Source organism: Helianthus annuus, chromosome 6 (assembly GCF_002127325.2).
Source record: "Helianthus annuus cultivar XRQ/B chromosome 6, HanXRQr2.0-SUNRISE, whole genome shotgun sequence".
Lineage (NCBI taxonomy): Eukaryota > Viridiplantae > Streptophyta > Magnoliopsida > Asterales > Asteraceae > Helianthus > Helianthus annuus.
This window is the reverse complement of record NC_035438.2, coordinates 74,817,125-74,835,176: the sequence shown is the minus strand read 5'-3', so window position 1 is coordinate 74,835,176 and position 18,052 is coordinate 74,817,125.

Genomic DNA, 18,052 nt, shown 5'->3' with positions numbered 1-18,052 from the left:
AGTCGTCAGATGATGAATCAGAATCAGATATTAGTGATCAGGATAAATCACTTAACAAGATGAAAGGAGTAGAAATTCCACTTGAAAATCATATTCTTTGTAATCCTGATACTCCTGTGGTCAAACAAGTGATAGATCCTGTCAAGAATGACAAGACATCTGTGTCTACCATTAAGAGCAGTAATGTGTTGTACACTTTGGTTGGTGATTCTAGAATCTATTCAGATCTTGATTTTCCAATTAAAAATGTCAATCCATCTTCGATTGATAAAGTTTTTGAAGATAACACAAACAAGTTTTTGGGAAAAACACTTCCAGGAGTCGTAACTCAATGTGATCCAGTTCCTAAGGCTGAGATTATAAAACAATTTGAAAATAAAAAACCACCAACAAAACAACAACCTATTGCTTCTAAGGGTAAACAACCAGAAAGGCGAGCTCAAAAGCCTAATGTTTCTCAATCAAAATCTGAAACAAAAGGGGATCGTTATCAAAAGAAAGCAAAAGACGTCAAATTCGTAGCATCAAAGGGTACGGATAAAATTGAGACTTTTGAAAACAAATCAAACAACGATTTTGTACAACAAGTCACAATTTTAAAACGTAACAATGAAAACAATTACACTCAAAATACAAACGGGTGTGATGAAAAGGCAAGTACCTCAGGCTCTACGGGTTCGGCATCTGTTGGTCAATCAAATTCTCCTAAGTTTGTGGAAAGGAGAACATGTTTTAAATGTGGGGAGTTTGGGCATATCATTAAGAATTGCACAAACACTCCAAAGGATAAATTTGTTGAGAAAGCACCACCTGAAAAGGTTCACCCTCAACGTCGTCCAGTTTCACCAAAACATGATAAATGAACAGTTAAAGAACAAGAAACGAAACAACGACGTAAGAACATCAAAGCTGTTGAAAAGGCTTTAAAATCTGAAGTCAAACCAGTAAAAAGGGAACCAAGTGTTTCACAACCTTTAAAACCAGAAGCTTCGAAATCTGTTTACAACACTCAATCTGGTAAACAAAAACAAACTTGGAAACCAAAGACGGGTGATAGTTCAGGGGAGCTACTATTTTTGAGAATCTTCAAGAATTTGAGATCACTTTTCGTGATGCTCAGGGACGACCCAAGACCACTAAGGCTTGGGTCCCCATCCTCAACTGATCTTTCAATGATATGTGCAGGATGTTCCAGGAGGAACTATTAATAGTCATTGGATTGTTGATAGTGGAGCATCCAGGCACATGACAGGCGACTTACGGCTTCTATATGATGTGAGAAATATTAGAGGAGGCTATGTCGCATTTGCGGGAGACAAAGGCGGATACATTACTGGAGAGGGAAGTATCTCCAATGGTATTGTGTGTTTCGATAAGATCAATTATGTTCGTCAAATTGATCATAATCTTCTCATTGTGTCGCAAATCTACGATAAAAAGTTCACCGTGCATTTTGATGATGCCGGTTGTTATGTGCTTAAACCAAGTTTCAAGATTCCTAAAGATTGGATTCTCTTATCGGCTCCAAGAGTTAATGATCTCTATATTCTTCATATGAGCCAAGCGATTACAACATCTGCACAAGTCACTTGCTTTGTCTCAAAAGCCACAGGAAAGGAGTCTATATCTTGGCACAGAAGAATGGGGCAGATTCACTTGAGGAAAATGAACCATTTGGTGAAAAACAATCTTGTGAATGGTGTGCCTGTGAGAAGTTTTCATTTACAAGATATCTGTGTTTCGTGCCAGAAAGGGAAGCAAACAAAGAAGTCTCACACCTTGAAGAAAATCAATACTGTTAGCATGCCTCTCGAACGTCTTCATATGGACCTGTTTGGACCTATGAAACACAAGACAACTTTCGGGGATGCTTACTGTCTAGTGGTTACTGACGATTACTCTAGATTTTCTTGGGTATCTTTTATGGCACACAAGAGTGACACTCCTGGCATCCTCAAAGATCTTCTTACAATGTTGGAGAATCTCTACACGTTGAAAGTTAAGAGGATCAGAAGCGACAATGGAACGGAGTTCAAGAATCATGTGATGGATGAGTTCTGTACTTCAAAGGGCATTCTGCATGAATACAGTTCTCGTTACACTCCACAACAAAACGGCGTCGCTGAGAGGAAGAATCGGATGATAATTGAAACTGCAAGAACAATGCTGGTAGAGTCGGAACTCCCTGTTCAATTCTGGGGGGAGGCTGTGTCGACTGCGTGCTACACTTTAAACCGAGTTCTAACAGTTAAGAGACATGGAAAAACTTGTTTCGAACTCCTACAGAAAAGGAAACCGGAACTTTCTTACTTAGAACCGTTTGGCGCTCCATATACTATGATTGAGCCGGATGGAAAGTTTGGCGGGAAAGCTATCGATGGTTTCTTCCTTGGATATGCAACTCCAAATTTTCGTGTATGGAATCTGGCATCCAAAAAGATTGAACTATGAAGTGAAGTAAGGGTTCAAAGGTACACAGGTCCTGTTAGGGCTCCGGGTGATCCTTGGATGTTCGATTATGATGGACGGTTTGACTCCTTTAATCTGCCAACCTTTTACGAAGAATCTGCAGCTGCTAGAATGTTATTTGACAGTGACAACGCTGCTGACTCGCCATTGGTTAGACCTGTTATCGTTAACCCTCAAGGTTCTTCTTCGGTTAACAATACGATACAAAATGAGGTATTTGAAGATGCTACTGATTACAATGAGTCATCGGAAGATGATGAATATCATGATGCGGTAGAAGGATCTTCAGCTCCAGTTGCTCTTGTTCAAGGTGCTTCATTGGAAACTCCTCATGTGCAGAATGTAGATACTGGTGAAGGAAATGCATCCACTTCTACACACATTCCTGGTGTGGAATTGGTTGTTGATCTTAATCTTAACAATCTGGGTATCAATGCTCATGTTCCTGAAAATCCTGAAATAAGGATTCATGATACCCATCCTCAGCAGAATATTATAGGAGATGTCCATCGCGGTGTGCAGACGCGTAATCAGCTGAGAAATAACCAGAATGCTGGTTTATATTCAGCCATCAGAGAATCTGGTCTTCAAAATGATTAGTCCTTCGCGTGTTACGTTTCACAAGAAGAACCAAAATCTTGGAAAAAAGCCTTAAAAGATAATGCTTGGGTTGAAGCCATGCAGGACGAACTACAGCAATTTCAAAAGCTTGGTGTTTGGAAGCTTGTTGAAAGGCCGGAGAATTACAAGAAAATTGGCACTCGCTGGGTTTTTAAATGCAAGAAGGACGATCGTGGAGTAGTTATTCGTAACAAGGCGAGATTGGTTGTACAAGGTTTTCGGCAGATTGAGGGGATTGACTAAAATGAAGTTTATGCACCAGTTGCACATCTGGAAGCTATTAGGATCGTTCTTGCTTATGCTTCTTTTAAAGGATTCAAAGTCTACCAGATGGATGTCAAAAGTGCTTTTCTTCATGGGATAGTTCAAGAAGAGGTGTACGTCGAACAGCCTCCAGGTTTTGAAGATCCAATTCACCCCGATCAGGTCTGGTTGCTCAACAAAGCTCTTTATGGTTTACATCAAGCACCTAGAGCTTGGTACGCAACCTTATCCAACTATCTTCTGGAGAATGGATTTCGACGAGATCTTATCGATTGCACTCTCTTTATCAAGGAACAAGATGGAGATCTTCTGTTGGTACAGGTATACGTTGATGATATCATATTTGGTTCTACTAATGATTCTTTGTGCAGGCAATTCGAACGTATTATGCAGGAAAAGTTCGAGATGAGCGCTATGGGGGAGATGACTTTCCTTTTGGGCCTACAAGTTCAACAAACCGAGTCTGGGATATTCATCCATCAGACTAAATATGTTGGTGACATCTTGAGCCGGTTCTAGATGTCAGTAGCAACGCCCATTGGTACCCCACTTCCGCAGAATCACGGGATTACTCCGGATTTGAAGGGTGAAAGCATCAGCTTTTCATACTATCGCGCCATGATCGGATCTCTCATGTATCTCACTGCTTCGAGGCCTGACATCATGTATCCAACGTGCCTGCTTGTAAGATATCAAGCCAATCCGAAGGCCTCTCATCTGTCAGTTGTTAAAAGGATTTTTCGCTATTTGAAGGGATGCCCAGACACCGGTCTTTGGTACCCTAGGGATGATAGCTTTGACTTGACTGCATATAGTGATTCTGATTTCGGTGGTTGCAAAATTGATGGCAAATTGCAGGATGTCAATTCTTAGGAAATCGCCTAGTTACATGGCAGTGCAAGAAGCAAACGTGTGTTGCTACATCAACCTGTGAAGCAGAATACATTGCTGCCTCCAGTTGTTGCTCCCAAGTCTTGTGGATACAACAACAAATGCGCGACTACGGTTTTGAATTCCTATCTACTCCTATCTTTGTTGATAACAATGCTGCCTTACAGATCACTAGAAATCATGTGCAGCATTCCAAGACCAAACACATCGAAATTAAATATCACTTCATACGTGATTGTTTTGACAAAAGATTAATCGATGTCGTTCATATCCCCACAGATCACCAACGTGCTGACCTGTTTACAAAAGCATTTGATAAATCACGGTTTGATTATCTACTTTTGGTCAATGGCATTAAGGTGATACCCGAGTAAACTTCTTTGGCTAATCGTTTTTGTAAATATTTTTCTTTCAAAATTCTAAAAATACAAAAAGATTTTCACTTTCATAACCTTTTAGCATTTTAGGGGGAGAAAATTTCAAGAAAATACAAAAACATTTGAAAAATTCAAGAATCCAAAAAGATGTCTTTATGTTCTGTCTTTTCGTTTGAAAAATTCAAAAATTAAAAAAAAAAATCTGAAAAATTCAAAAATTCAAAAAAAATAGAAAACCCAAAAATGAGTTTCTTGGAAAAAGAAAGATGATGATATTCACTGGTGTGGTCAGTCAACATGGTCAAAAAAGTTAAACAAATGATAAGTATCTCTACTAATGATGTATCGGTAGGCTCACAATCAAACTAAAATGTGTAGGATGATACAAACCTAACAGACTTCAAGTCAGATGGGAACCATTCATTGGCATATGGTCTTGGTACCGAAATTTCGTTTGATAGATTGCCGAGGTTCTGAGATATTCGGTCTTTATGCTACTTATCATCTGGGTATCATGGTTGTATCTTTTACCGAAAAATAATGGGGACGCAAGTCTAGATCTTCCATGATACCATACATACGTGTACATACTGCATACGACCTCAATAAGTGATAAACAATCACATGTCCCACAAATAAGTGATAAAATATCACATCTATCCGGGAGTCAAGTTCGTCTCTCTGCTGTACGAAAGTACTGACCTGTTCACGGACTTGCTCCTGTGCCCTCATGCATCGAAAATCAAGTTCCTCATCAATAAGTGATTCTATCACATAGGGCTTGTTTTCAAAACAAAATAAGTGAGTATCTCACATCTTTATATGGTCAAACAGATGATAATCAGTATACTCACTGGTAAGACGAATCCTCGTGCATACCTTGATACGGGAATGTGTCGTGAAGTGGATTCACATCGACTTGTAAGTATAATCCTTACCGTAAATCGTATCTCCTAATTGTGATTACGTTTGATAAGCTTGAGTTTATGTGGACAACAATACCGATAATCGAGGTAGTATACTTATCAAGAACCTTTAAACAGAAATCAAAATCTTGTTGACTAAGACCGTAAGCTGGTATGATTCCTTATCCTTGAAACTCGCAAAAAGTTGCACTTGTACAGTTGTTTATCTCTTTCAATTACATTTCGTTTAGTTTTCCACGTTTTTCAGTTTGTTTGTAGCATAGTGTGTAAGTTCGGTTTTGATTAAGCCAAAGTTGTTACTTGGTGTTTATGCCGGAGCCTGAAACCTACTTCATAAAACGTTCTTGCATTTGAAAACTCAAACAAAATGGCAAAATGGTAAATTGTTCAAAACCTGTTCAGTGTACAAAATTGTCATGCCTTGGTATCTTCTGAAAAGTGTGTCGACGAATCAGAACATGGTCGACGAAACAAAATTCATTTCGACGAAACAGTTTAGACAAAGTCAAAAGGTCAACGCTTGGTCAAACTGTTTTGGTCATCGACGAAACAATCCATTTCGTCGAGGATATGGCGAAACAGAATGGCCCATGTGTGTTTCATCATGGGCTAATTGTACAGGCCCAAGTCCAGCCCAGACTTCTGTTTCGTCGAAGCCCACTACTCTGTTTCGTCGAGAGATCTGTTTCGCCGAAGGTGAGTCGGTGTATAAAGGGTCCCAGTGGGTCAGAGGTGGTTACTTTTTTCAAACATCCTGTTCATCTTCTCCAAACACACCTAACACCCTTACTTTCGGTCATCCCTATATCACCTAAAATCATCATTTCAACTCAAAATCTTGCAAATTTCAAAGGTACAAAAATGCTCATGTTCATGTTTTTCACATATTGCACCGTCGGTTTTTGTCGGAAACCCTCGGAGACCCTCAGAGACCTTGCTTTCTTTGATATTCTATATTTTGATGTTGAACTTGTCGTAGTTTCTACCTATATCAGTTATATCTAAGGTTTATGTATGTCTGTTTTGCCTTGATTTGGGTTTGGTTTAGGTAACTAAAACAGGGGATTGAGGATTGTTGTCGGTTTTGACTTTTAAATGGTTTTTTTAACCGAAAATAGTATCTTCATCAGTTCTTGGGTATGTTTCTGACTTGGGTTGGGTTAAACAAGTAACAGTTTGAAAGTTGTGATGATCTGTTCTTCTTTTAAACCTCATACGGCGAAACGCCCAATTTCCAAAACCCTAACTCCGGCGAATCAGACAGTCGGCGAAACAGAAAAGTCAACGAAACAAATCCGTTTCGTCGTGTACCTGGTCAACGAAACAAAGTGAGTCCGTTTCGTCGAAGACTTGATCGACGAAACGCAAAGGTCAACGAAACAGATCTGGTCAACTGGCAAATTCTGTTTTGTCGAACCTAAGTCTGTTTCATCGAAGTGTTTCTGTTTCGTCGTCCATGCCTTAGTAAAATTTTGTGTGTGGTGCTTGTTCATAGAAAGTGTATAAGTATGTGATTAATGTTCATTTGATGTTCAAACATGATTGTGTATGAGTCTAATACACTTATTATGACATAGTGACTTATTGTGGACGTTTCACATATACAGATGGCACCGAAAGATAGCACACGGAAACGCACAACAAAGAAGGAGAACAAAACGGAAGAGGAAATTATGTCTGAAAAGCATCATAATCAGATCGCCTATTTGGATCCGGAAGAAAAACTTGCTGAGCTGAAAGATATCACGTGGTGGATCAGGGAGTCGCGGATAAACTATGACGACGCCGGTTTACAAGTCACTTATCAAGGCTTTCTGGGATTCCGCAAGCATTGTGCAAGTGGATGGAAAGGATGTTATCAGAGGCCGTGTGAACAACTTGGATGTGATTGTATCTCCGGATATTCTGAACGAAGTGCTACAACTACAAGACCATCCGGACGCTCCAGATTCTATTCCAATTATGTGTACGCGAGGTTGCTTATTACGGATGAAGTGTACCGGAGACATCTTCTGCACTCAAATCAACAAGGGTGATCTGCCGTTACGTTACAAGTTCTTGCTACACGTTCTCATTCAGTGCTTTAGCAATAGACGCTCCGGATATAACATGGCTGGCAACGATCTAGTTGGATTTATGGTGGCGTTGGTGCTAAACAAACCGTTTAGCATCTCAAGGTACATCTTCGGAAACATGAAAGAGAACATGACGAGAACTGGGAGTAGAACAACCGGGAACAAGTATTGGATGTATCCGCGGTTTCTTCAAATGATTATGAATATTCAACATCCTGGTCTTCCTAAAGCCGACAACGATGTTCTGAATATCGAGGCGATGAACTTCAACTCTTTACGGATTATCAAGAATCTTGCGCACAAAAGATACAAAGAAAGTGATCCTCCAAGAAAGTTGTTCGGTGCGCTAGGAAACACTGCCTACGTTGCTCCTGAAGAAAACATATGGCGTCACATTGATAGTGAATCAGATGATGAAGAGCCGGAGTTGAAAAGGAGAATGAGTGAAAAGTTTGGTCCAGATCCGATTGATTCGGATAGTTCGAGGAGTGATAGTGATGGTGAAGGTGATGATGGTGGCGATACTGGTGCCGTTGATGCATCTAGTGTTGGAACTACTGGTGGTACATCTACTGGTGGTACATCAGCTGGTGGTACATCAGCGGGTGGTACGTCAGCAGGAGGTGTGTCAGCGGGTGATACGTCAGCCGGTGGTGATGACGGCTTATTCAGATTCTGATGATGATCATCTGATCGAACCTGGATACGAGATGTATCTCGACGAACGCGGTGTAAAGAGATTCAGGAAGATTCGACAACAAGATGATCCAGAATATGTTCCTTCTGATTCTGAAGCGGAACGCTTAAAGAAAAGGAAAGCAGAGAAGGCAGCTGCACATCAGAAGAAGAAGAAAGCTCGCAGATACTTAAGTACCTCTACTCGAGAATCTGTTCCTCATGCACCAGTTCAAGAACCACCTGTGGTATCCTCAACTCCTGAAGCTCAACCAGTATCTCCTCAGGCTGTTCCACAAAGATCGATGGCTGAAGCAATTAGAGCAACTACTTCTCAGCCTAGTGGTGAGCGTCAAAGGATCTTCTCGGAAATGACTCAAGACGAGAAGAATAACTTTCTGTTTTCTCAACTTGAAGCAGCAGTGGATCGTATTCAAAGACAGACAGACTTCATCAGGATCACGAAAAACGATCAGATCACTCATCAGGTGGACATTGATAGGTTGAAGTCCACTGTTGGCAAACAACAAGCTGTTATACAACGTCAACAAGCCGAGATTGATCGACTTAAGGCTGAAAACGTTCGCTTGATAGCTGCAGACGCAGAAAGGGAGAGAAGGAGTTCTGTACTTCAAAAGTTAGCTGAAGATCTGAAGGGTAGATGTGACTTCATGAAAGAATGGTATGATTCACGGAATACAACGATAGCCGAGGGAGTCAGGAAGATAACTGGTGGATATGAGTTTCTCCGAAAGCGGGTTTCTACACTATGGGATGATAGATGTAAACAGCAAGAAATTATGCAGAAACGGGATGATGATCCTAAAGATCAAGGAAATCTTGATCCTTCTACTACATCTCAGCAGCCACCAGCCACTACATCCTCTGCAATAGTTGTCTATCAGCCATCAGCCATCGGATCTTCTCAAGGAACCTCCAGTGGAATAGTTGCTGAAGAACAACTGCTTGAAGCTTTGACTGGTATATCCTCTGTTCCTAGTTCAGCTGATCTGGCATTGCAGGTTATTCATCCTGTTACCGGAGAACTTCTTGAAGAAGGTGAAATTGTTGAAGATCTCTCACAACAGCAGTTGATTACTCTAAATGCAATGAGAGATATAGATGATGATGAGATTGAGAAAATGAGTGAGCCGGAATCTACAAATGTTGAAAACATCGAAGAAATTGTCTTCGATGGAAATGTGAAGAAGACTTCGTATGTTCGACAAGACGGAACTGAGTTTGCCCCGTTTGATGAAGACTGGTTAAAAGACAATGTAGAAGACATTGATGAGCATCTGAAGAACCGCGATTCATCAGAAAATGCCACCGATGCATTCTCCGCGTGGCGTCAACGGTTCTTGTCAAAGGTTGCCAAACCCGTGCCTCAGGCTGCTCAAGTTGACTACCTACAGTTTGAGAAAGTGAAGCCTAGCGGGAGAATCCTATGTTGGATGTTTGTGAAGGAAATACATTGTGTTGCAATTAAGCGGGAGTTTGGGATCCAGTACTTTCGGTCTTTGCTGAGCATTCTATCTTTGCCATTTTATGACGTGGCGGCTTTGACAAAGATAGAGCTCATCAATCGCTCAAACTTTGAAGGTGCATCTCTATTCGCGCGATTGATCAAGATGAACAAGAAGTCTGGGTGGAAAGACAAGTCTTACAAGCCACAGTTCCCCAGGTATCAACAGATAAAGTTTACGCTTGATCCGGAAACGAACACTGGCAGATACAAGCTGGTTTACGAGCCAGCGAAAGTGGTAGACGAGATTCTCTTGATGCCAATGAGGCAAGACTTTCTGGGTGAAATGCGTTTATGGTGCTACGATTCCGACACACATGAGGCAGTGATCGTTTTCAATGGCGATTAAGAGAATTTCAGGATGTTGGATCCAATGTGGATAGTTAATATGTCCGCATCCGACATTAACAAGTTGTACCGGCATGACATATTCTATGAAGACAAGGACGCACATCAGGCGTTAAAGTTTCAGCGCGTCGCTTGCTTCTATTACTACAGGGGAATACATTCGGGCAGTTCGTGGTCCGAACGACACTGAAGAAGGAAGATATAAAGACCGAAGACTAGTAACAGACAAGGGGGAGTTTGTTGATGCACTTTTGTGTCTGTCACTAGTCTTGTACTTTACGATGTATTTTGTATGGTCTTTTATAGTTTATCAAGTCTGTATTCGCAGTCAACCAAGTCGGATATCCTCCTATCCGCTTGTGTCCGACCTATTTGTCTCGTCTGTTATGTAATAGTCGTTGAACACTGCATGTTGCATGATTAAGGGTATTTCTGTCTTTTGGTTGTGTTTAAAGTGCCTGTTGTTTGCTGTCTGTTTGCAGCAAACAGATTACAATTTGCAGCCTTCGACGAAACAGAAGTGTTTCGTCAAACACTTGTCGACGAAATAGACTTGGATCTGTTTGTTTCTATTTCGTTAAGATCAGCGACGAAACAGATGTGTTTCGTCGTCCGATGGGCTTAGTGTTGAGCCCAGTTTCATTTCGTCGGCCCAATCTGTGTTTCGTCGAACTCTAATGGCCCAGCTGCTATATAAAGGCACAGATTATCTCAGTTACAACTTAGAGATGAGAGTATACCCTGAAGGTCACTTTGTCTAGATTATGTTTGTATCAGTTGCTTTCTCATCCAGTTTAATCAAACGATTTTGTTTCTTTGGTTAAACCACTGTTCTTACTTTGTTCTATGTTTGATTTGGCTTAGTTAAGTGGATTCCGCACACTTAACTTTGTTTGTTATAAACAAGGGTGTGGTTGTGTAAATCGATCCTCCGAATTCGGGACCTACACGCCGGTAACAACCGTCCCTTACAATATGTATATATACGTTTTACCGGGATCATAACCAGTACCAAGATATTTTAAAACAATATCCAAAGCATTCTTCCATTCGTTTCGAGTGTGTGTTGTGTTATTCGATTGATTCATGATGAATCCATCACATGATTATGGTGAATCAAGTTCGGCATATGATGTTGATGTTCAAGACAAACTTCCGCTGCCAACATGTGGTATCAGAGCCACGTCAAATCATGCAGGAGAAAGAATTTACACATCTGCAACGGTTCTTCCGTGCAAACACTGTTCCGACGAACAACATGAACGATCGATGGCAAAGACAATACCAAGAAGATGCTGCTACTACAATCAACCAGGACATAAAATTGCCTACTGCAAAGAAAAAGAAAATGATGAAGCAACTCTCTTGATCAGGTAAGTCATTGAAATCGGCATACAAAAGCATGAAGAAGATGAAGCCCGAAATTCAGAATTCATCATCAATGGCACAGATGGTGGTCTCTGGTCAGAAATTTGGTACGTAAACACAACTTTCAAACGTCATTACTCCGGTAACTTAGATTCTTTCAAAAGAATAAAGAATATGTTCGGTGTTGAAACAAACACCGGTGAAAATCACTTCTTATTCATACGAGGCATACAGGCTGTAGATGTTATATCTGGAAGTGAGAAATTTCGAATCCAAAGTGTTTACTACACTCCCGAATTGGATAGAAATGTTCTCAGCCTTGATCAACTGATAATTTAAAGATTTACAGTGAAGTTTAATGGTGAAAGATGCAAACTTTTCCCTACTTTCAGTACTCCTCTTATGAATAAGAGAAATAACATAACCGGGTTAACTCTAGAAGATAAAATCGGTTCAAGAGAGAAACAATCTATAATCGATAAAGAATCAGAACATGAAACTTTCAAATCTGATTACTTGAATGATTATTTGGAAAAATTGAATCTAACTTCCAACGAACCCAATTGGAATGTAATGATTCTGCAAGCAATGAAATTCAATGAATTTCAAGACTGTAAGGCCCTCTTAGACATGTTAGAAGACAACGAGTATGTGATGAAATACAAGTACGAGATAGAAGTGAAGTTCGAGGAGATGATCGACTGGTTTTTGAGAATAAAGATGGGAATCACTACGAGACCGATTCCGGTGTACATGGGCAACAACAAGAAGGTGAACCCGTTAGAACTTTACATGGTAGTAAAGAAAGAAGGAGGTCGTAGAACTGTGACTTCAAATAATCTATGGGAAATGGTTTCGAAAGATATGGGTCGTGATTATGAAGATGGAGATTACATGAGGATATTGTATGCTATGTACTTGGATATTATTATATACTATTATAAGTTCAAATCGGTACAAGGTGATGTGAGAGGAGATCAAACTCAGGGATATGCAGGAAATAAAGACAATGCAGCCGGTGAAGGAAGAAGGACAATGAGCACAGACTGCATTCCAGAAGATTAGAGAGCACTACGCTCTATATGCTGGAAATGACTGGATGGGATTGAAGAAAGCACAAAAGAGGAGGAGGTTCGACTTCCGGCAGGCTGAGAAGGCAGTGAACGAGCCAAATCAGAGCGTTTTAATGCACTCCCGCAAATATAATCCAGTTTAAGCGGGAGTATTAGAACATAAACATGATTATATTATATTTATTATGTAGCGTGTATTATAACATTGCTGTACTTATATATATATATATGTGTGTGTATGTATCGAATATATGTGAAGGGGTATGTCACATATGACATATCAGTTTGAAAGGTGGTTACTCCCGCTAAAAGTAACCATCGGTAACAACCGTCCCTTACAATATGTATATATACGTTTTACCGGGATCATAACCGATACCAAGATATTTTATAACAATATCCAAAACCTTCTTCCATTCGTTTCGAGTGTGTGTTGTGTTGTTCAATTGATTCGTGATGAATCCATCACATGATTACGGTGAATCAAGTTCTGCATATGATGTTGATGTTCAAGACAAATTTCTGCTTCCAACAAAAGTAACTGATAACTATTTTCACAAAGTAACTAATAACCATTTTCACAAAGTAACTAATAACCATAAACGATGTCATTTTTATACTGGTCATGTTGCAGTGTGTACAAACTATAACTAGTGAACGCATATGTTATGAGGTCTGATGATTACCGAAACTTTTCCCATGGCTTCCATCACCCCACACACATGTGATTCAAGATCGATAAAACGCACTACAAGTACATCAACAGGCAGGAAGTTTATTAAGAACTAAATACTTGTTCTAGAAGTCAGAACATCTCTGTTAAGAGATCAAACCTGTCACATTATCGAATGCATCTTTTCAGTGACCACCAAGTAAGAGAACTTTGTTTCCCTACTTAACCTATACAGTGGTATTAAATAGCATAGTTAGTAACAACAAGAATGAATGGAAGTTAAAGAAAATGCCACAAGGAAACACTTCTGTTAGGGTACTATCGTTAACATTTTCAGCATCCGACTTTGTGCTTAATGCAAATGTTGACCAGCTTAAACTTTTCAAATCAAATACCTGCCACCATAACCAACTATTAGTAAACTTCAATGGAAATATAAATTGATTACCTGTGAAAAGCAAATATACGGAGACATAACAATATTGATACCTGAACATCAGATAAGAATCGCCCATTACGACTTCCATCAACAATGTATAGCTTTTCATCAACGACAACTGCTGCATGCTACATTGAAAGAAGAAAAAGACATTTAGGTGGAAGAATACCAAAATGTTCCAATAAGAAGATTAGAAATCATATAATACATCGTTTGTTCAAAAAATACCTTTTGGAATAAACGGTGATGGTGACTCCGAACGACGATGGTGGCAACGAGTGGTGGTGGTTGCGAGTGGTGGTGGTGGCTGCGAGTGGAGGTGGTGGCTGCGAACGGTGGTGGCTGCAATTGGGGTCGTCGGTCAAAAGGGGAGGAACGAAAGTGGGACAGAAGTGGATCGGAGGTGGACGGAGGTGGGACGAGCAGTGGATTGGTGGTGAGTTGGGAGGGAGGCTGCAATTGGGGGAATGAATTGGGAGAAATGAAGAATGAAAGCGCAGATGTTGATTTTAGGGCAAAAGTGTTGGTGCATTATTTTGTGTCTGTCACTTGTCTTTGTTAATGATGTATTTTGTACGGTCTTTTTATTTTTATCGAGTTTGTATCCGCCGTCGACCAAGTCGAATATCCTCCTATCCTATTTGTGTCCGACAAGTTTGTCTCATTGATATGTAATGTTTAATGACTATGCATGTTGCATATTTGGGTTAATATGTTGTTTGTGTGTTTATAGTTATCTGCTGCAAACTGTTGCAGCACATCAACATTTGCAGCCCTCGACGAAACTCCCAGGTTTCATTGAGTACTACATGACGAAACTCCTTATTGGTCACAACTTCATGTTTCGTCGAGATGGGTGACGAAACTCCTTGAGTTTTGTAGCCTGTAAATTTTCGTTGGGCTCAAGTGATGTTTCGTCAGGCCCAGTCCTAGTTTCGTCACTGTTGGGCCTAGGCTGCTAACTAGGCTGCTATATAAACACAACATGGTTTCACTTTGAAAACCATGAGAGCATACCCTGAGAGTCTTACTTCAAACTGTGTGTGTATCTGTTTGAACCGTGTTCTCATCTAATCAATTGATTGTGTTTCATTGGTTACCTTGTGTTGTTACTATCTATGTTTGGTTTGGCATAGTCACGGGGATTCCGCACTCGTGACCGTGTTTGTGATAAATAAGTGACTTGGTTTCGTTATCGATCCTCCGAGAATCAGGACCTACAAGTGCTATTAGAGCATTGGCTCTTATCCTTGTTTAATATCAAACATAGTTCGGATTTCATCAAGTGTTGAAATTGGTTGTTTATGATTTTCTGAAAACTGTGTTCTTGAAAAAGTCATATTTTCTGGAAAAGTTCTTAAAATCTTCTTGGATATTGCTTGTTTTGCTAAAAAGTTTTATCAAAAACCTTGTTAGTTTGATTGTTCACGTGATAAACCGGGTTTTTAGTGAAACTTTTAAGCAAATTTGTTGTTCGGAAGTTTCTCCGGTGAAAAATCTTGCCAGAAATTTCATATATTATGGGGACGTATTCATACTTTCTGGGTTGTTTCTTCATATCTTCAAAGGATCTTCAAAGTGTTCTTAAATTTAAAATTAAAAGATAAGTTAAAACGGATTAAAATATTGATGCCCATACTTGTTTGGTAAGATGAGTATGTTGTAGGTTGAAATTGTGTGTCCTCTGTCAGACAAAAGGATAAGATTTGTTTTGAAAAATCTCACCAACTTTCACCAACCTTCTGAGACCTTATATCGACGAAACTTGTTAGCGACATAACTCCCTGAGTTTCACCATAAGGAACTTACACGAAACCCCCTGAGTTTCGTCAAAGGTGCATCGACGAAACCCCTAGAGTTTCGTCAAAGAGTCTTCAACGAAACCTCTTGAGTTTCGTGGGAAGAAGTTTCGTCGAGAAACTTATGAAATTTTAACAGAGGACTTGTAAAAGTGGTTTAATTGTTTGTTTTTAAGTGATTGATCAGGTATTATCATTCAAATAAAAAATATGAGTTGTACTACCTTGGGATTGGAGTACGAACCCAAGACCAGGTGAAGATCAGACATCCGCAGCCATGTGGATGAGGAATGTTTTGCCACCACGAAGTATTAGTGAGAGTCAATGGGCGTTGGTGACGAACCAAAATCAAAGCATTCACAATCTTTTGCTAAGCAAGAGTGAAACGGGTAGTAACAATCGCCCGCCAAAGCTTAATCACATGAACGAATATCCATCTTGGAAAAATCGTTTCCACACTTATGTTCTAGGGCAAAATACCGAGTTATGGACGTGCTTCATATCGCCATACAACACAGCTCTTGAAGAAGCAGGATCAAATGCAACAACTTTTATGAATATGTAAGAAGCCGACAAGAAGGCATATGACCTTGAGAAGAATGCGTTTTCTATTCTCACACAAGCACTCCACAAAGACATCTATCATCAATTCGGTTATTGTACGGGCACGAAAGACTTATGGGATGCCTTGGTAGCGAGAGGAAAAGGGAATGTGGCTACGAGAAAGACACGGCATGACTTGTTGAAGAAGGAATTTGAATCATTTCAATTCATGGATAATGAAACACTAAATGATATGACAACTCATTTTTATCATTTGATTAGTGAAATGTATTCTTATGGTGTTCTTGCAACTCAACGGGAAATGGTTGCAAGGTTTGCTGATGCTTTACCCCCGAAGTGGAGTTCTTTCATTGAATTGTTGAAGCATACGTGTACTTTAGATACTGTGAGTATCTATGAATTCATTCAGAAACTGGAGCACAAGAATGATGAAGAAATCCGGAAAGCTAAACGGATTCCAGTTCCTCAAAGTACTGAAATGTACCTTGCAGGTTTTAATCATGCAGCTAGTTCCAGTTCCGCTCAGCAACCAAAACTGCAAACAACATTTATGTCCAATGCAAGTTCATGTCCTTTTCCTCAGTCAGCTTCTCCACCGATTTTCGATCCAAGAGCCTATCTTCTTCCAGCGCATGTTATTGCTCAAGGTCACGCTTTTTCGAAACCTCAATTTGATGCAAGTGCCTGGCTACCAAAACCCGAACCTCCACCTCAAGTTCCCACTACTCAACCTCAATTTGATCCAAGTGCCTATATTCCGACCCCACCACAATCCTAACCACAACAACAGCAAGCCTATTACAGTAATCCTCCACCCCAAAACCCCAACACAGTCAGAATTGATACTTCAAGCCTTTCTAAAGTAAGCATTGAAGTGGCAAAGGAACAAATGGAACTTCAATACAATGTTCAGTGCCTATTGCGGATTGGTCGCAGGTCAAATTGGAAACATCAATATGACCCATGAAGATTATCAACAGATAGACTGTGATGAAATGGAGTTAATGGACATCAAATGGGTGTTTGCAAGTGCTGTTCGAAGGGCTAAGGATTTCATGAAATGAACTGGGAGAACTAAGTTGGAAAGCAAGAAGGATACGAAGTACGGTTTTGATAAGGATGCTGTTACATGTTTCAATTGTGGCGAAAAGGGTCACTTCTAACGTGAGTGCACCCGACCGAGCAAACAAGGCAATCAAAATCCCTTCCGCAATCAGACAAGTACTTCCAATGCAAATCAAGAAAACCGTGGAAGAAGGTTGGTAGCTGTGAACAACACAACCAATCAAGCCCGGGCTGGACCTTCAAACACCAACAGAGCATTAGTAGTTCAAGCTGATGAAGGATGTAATTGGTCTGTACAATTTGGGGATGGTGATCAAGAAGGAGGAGGAACTGCATGTTATGCAAAGATCATCAATCACATCAAGCAAATTCACAGAGTAGAGTTTTCTGACAGTGATGATAGTTCTGGTTTTAGCGGGAGTTCTGACGAGGAAAGCTCAAATTCGATTGGTTACAATTCTGAATCTGATGTGAAGGAAGAAGTGAATTATGATGTTGAAGACTTATTGAATGAAGCTGAGGAGTTAAAGTGTTAGAAATCTATTCTGATCAAGAAGGCTACTGTAGCATCAAAGGAAATGGAGAAATTCTTCCCTGAGGATGGATCTTTTTCTTATCAGATTGACTTTATGGCAAATGTTTCGGCCTCAACAAGTTAGGTAAATTCTGATCCTCCTACTCCTAGCGTTTGTAAAATGTGTGCAGAGTTGAAAGAGGAATCCGAAAAGGTTCATAGTCATAATCAAAGTTTGGTTATTGAGCTGTCTAAATGCAAGGAGGCAAACATGGCATTAGCTAGACATGAAAATGATTTCAAAGATGTAATTAAAACTTTAAAGAAAAGTGTTTCCGAATTAACAAAAACTGTTTTTAACAAACAAATTGGTATTAATAACTACA